Here is a 3854-nt window from a genome sequence, read left to right as displayed (position 1 = left end):
ACCATACTTTTTTTTAATTTTCTCTTGAGATGCAGGATCAGAACGTGTAGAAAAGCGTCGAATGAGTAGAATGGCGTTTATTTGGCTAAAACACTAATTTCCCAAAAAGGGTAAAACGTCGGCTCCTACGTTGATGCCTTGGGGCAAGACCATTACGGGCCGGCGTTGGTCTGCCACAAGGGCCCCAATGGTATCCCCTTAGAGGAGCATACTCCAAAAGGATAAAACACACAAAAAGGATAAAACCATCACGAAATCGAAGAAGTCGACTTAAAATGCGTAGAAACCGACTGGTGAAAAAGGATAAACGAAGTGGATCGACTGGTTAAACCTTACGGTTAAAGCGAGATAAGCAGATTAAACTGCCCACGAGAGTTTTGGCCGCAAGCCAAGCAATGTCGTTGTTAGACAGGCCAAGGGCCCTAAGTGACCGCCGGGTACTAGAACAAGTTGCACCACGGGCCCCGAAACACAGACCCTCAACTGAGACAGTAAAGCCAGGGAACAACGAGGCCAAACATGCATACTTCTGGCGTTTTCCACGATTAATGTCTTCTAGGGTAGAGACCGATGCGTCCCAGGCAACCGCCACATCAAGTATAGCAACTCGATCGCCCGATCTAATAATGACATCCGGCTTCAGCCTGGTGCCGTCAGGGGAAGTGCACAGCTTCTCAGCCTCGACCTCAGCAACAGGATCGTATTTGCGCACCAACCTCACCAACTGTTTGACTATAAAATTGTGCCTTTCGACCCGCGACAGGTGAACACGCTCGCATTCTTGTAAAATATGGAATGCCGTCTCTTCTTTTTCTTTGCAAAAGCGGCACCTTGTCGCGGTCGGGTCTGTCGACTGCTTATTAGATAAGGCACGAGTTGGATAAAGGTTGGTGCGCAATCTGAGGGCTCTTACCCTGTCACCATCCCTGACGTACCGGCAATCCGGATTGAGCCATTGATTGCCAAGTGGCTCCTTCAGGTGAGCGAAAATGCTAGGGTTGCCATACTGACGCATCGATCGACTCACCCATTCGTCCTTCGCCAGTTGCAATGCAGAGGTCAGGCTGTCCCTGGCAGTGATGCCCGTTGGCACACCCAAAAACTGATAAAGTTTGTCAACGTTGTCCTGGAGCGCCTCTGATAAAACGGCATCAACAAAAGGGTCGGCCAAGCGCATTAGTCTGGTAAAGGCCTTGGCCTGTGATGCAGTAGCAGCCCATTCCAGCTGGGATACCCCAAGCCCACCTTGACGGGCTGGAAGATGAATGTGGGCATTGGTTAGCCCTGCTGGGAAGACAGGGGACGGCGGTGTTGAGCCTTCTAACCTGTTCTTAATCCGCTCATCGTGCCGTGAGTCGGATTGAGTCAGGGAGGGTAAGTTACATCGGCATCCGTCTCAGAACCTAACACCAAAGTGCATCTGGAAGCCCCAGCAGTAGGGGTAGCAAACCGTAACGCAGAGCTTGTATCGGTATCGTAGTCTTGGTGTTTCGCCAGGGTTCACTCGGGCTATACCTTTTTGAAGAAACGGCTTAAGCAGATCAGGCTGCCGACTAGGACCTTTGCTGCCAACCAACCGATATCATTCTTGGTAAATCCCAGATCTTTCAAGGTCTGTCTTGTACTTGCACAGGTGCCAGCTCTCGCACCAAAGCACAGACCGTGCACTTCAACATTCTTGCCGGGGAAGGAGGCTTTCAGGCATGAGTATTTTTGTACTTTCCCTTGGTTCACTTCCTTCAGGGTCGATGCGCTGGCGTCCCATGCAATGGCAACGTCCAAGATCTTAACGTCATCGCCCTTCTTGATGATTATGTCAGGTTTCAACCTCACTTCATCTTGAGAAGTTATCAGCTTCTCTTCTTCCACTTCCACCTCGGGTTTGTACTTCTTGATCAGTCGGACGACCTGCTTTGCTATGAAATTGTGTCTTTCCACCCTTGGTAAGTGGACCCTTTCACATTCTTGGAGTATGTGGAATGCTGTCTCCGGCTTCTCCCTGCAGAACCTGCATTCAATGGCTTTGGGATCAGGGGCATGTTTATTAGATAGGGCCCTGGTTGGGTACAAGTTGGTCTTTAGCCTGAGGGCTCGAATTCTGTCTCCATCGGCCATGTATCTGGAATCGTGGTATAACCACTGGTTTCCAACAGGCTCGCTTCGGTGAGGGAACAGACTTTTGTTGGTATAGGTTTGGATCGATTTCTCGATCCCCTGCTTGCGAGCCTCTCTCAGTGCCAACTCCAGATCGCCTCTATAAGAGATTCCCATGGGAATGCCCAGATATTGGGCTAGCCTTTCTTGATGGTCTTTAAGGGGCTCAGAGAGCACAGCATCCACGAAAGGGAGCCCGATTCGGGCTAGCCTTGCATAGGCTTTAGCTTGGCAGGTCGCCGCTGTCCATTGTAGTGGTAGCATGCCTAGGCCGCCTTCCCTTGCTGGCATGTGCACATGGGAGTTTGGGAATGATGATGGAAGGTGGAGGGAAGGTGGGTGGTCTTATCACGTCGGGCTGCCTCTGATCTCACATTGAGGCTGTTAGAGAGTATGTATAGGTATCTCGTAGATACCAAGGTGTTAATACAGCTGACCTTCTGGAACGGCTTCAAGGCCGCCCTTCTGATCACTGCCACGATCTTCTCAGCCATCTCATCGTTAGCCTTGGGGGGCTTGTTCAGGTATATCTGCAGCCCGAGGTACTTCACTGGGATCTCCTTAGGTAAGGATGGGATGGAACATCCATCGATTCTCAATGGGGGAGTGTATAGTCAAACCACTTCCTCACGCCATTGTATCTCCAGCCAAAATACTGCGTTTTGCGGGGATTTACAGTCAAAGCCAGGTTCTTAAGATAGTCAGTTGTCTCGTTAGTCAAAGCTCTGAGCCCTCAAAACACACAGATATTCACACAGAAAGAACACAATATATTCCCCCGCCGTTACACCATACTTTTTTTTAATTTTCTCTTGAGATGCAGGATCAGAACGTGTAGAAAAGCGTCGAATGAGTAGAATGGCGTTTATTTGGCTAAAACACTAATTTCCCAAAAAGGGTAAAGCGTCGGCTCCTACGTTGATGCCTTGGGGCAAGACCATTACGGGCCGGCGTTGGTCTGCCACAAGGGCCCCAATGGTATCCCCTTAGAGGAGCATACTCCAAAAGGATAAAACACACAAAAAGGATAAAACCATCACGAAATCGAAGAAGTCGACTTAAAATGCGTAGAAACCGACTGGTGAAAAAGGATAAACGAAGTGGATCGACTGGTTAAACCTTACGGTTAAAGCGAGATGAGCAGATTAAACTGCCCACGAGAGTTTTGGCCGCAAGCCAAGCAATGTCGTTGTTAGACAGGCCAAGGGCCCTAAGTGACCGCCGGGTACTAGAACAAGTTGCACCACGGGCCCCGAAACACAGACCCTCAACTGAGACAGTAAAGCCAGGGAACAACGAGGCCAAACATGCATACTTCTGGCGTTTTCCACGATTAATGTCTTCTAGGGTAGAGACCGATGCGTCCAAGGCAACCGCCACATCAAGTATAGCAACTCGATCGCCCGATCTAATAATGACATCCGGCTTCAGCCTGGTACCGTCAGGAGAAGTGCACAGCTTCTCAGCCTCGACCTCAGCAACAGGATCGTATTTGCGCACCAACCTCACCAACTGTTTGACTATAAAATTGTGCCTTTCGACCCGCGACAGGTGAACACGCTCGCATTCTTGTAAAATATGGAATGCCGTCTCTTCTTTTTCTTTGCAAAAGCGGCACCTTGTCGCGGTCGGGTCTGTCGACTGCTTATTAGATAAGGCACGAGTTGGATAAAGGTTGGTGCGCAATCTGAGGGCTCTTA

This window comes from Ornithodoros turicata, unplaced genomic scaffold (assembly GCF_037126465.1).
Source record: "Ornithodoros turicata isolate Travis unplaced genomic scaffold, ASM3712646v1 Chromosome14, whole genome shotgun sequence".
NCBI lineage: Eukaryota > Metazoa > Arthropoda > Arachnida > Ixodida > Argasidae > Ornithodoros > Ornithodoros turicata.
The sequence above is the reverse complement of the archived record's forward strand: the minus strand, read 5'-3'. Positions refer to the sequence as shown.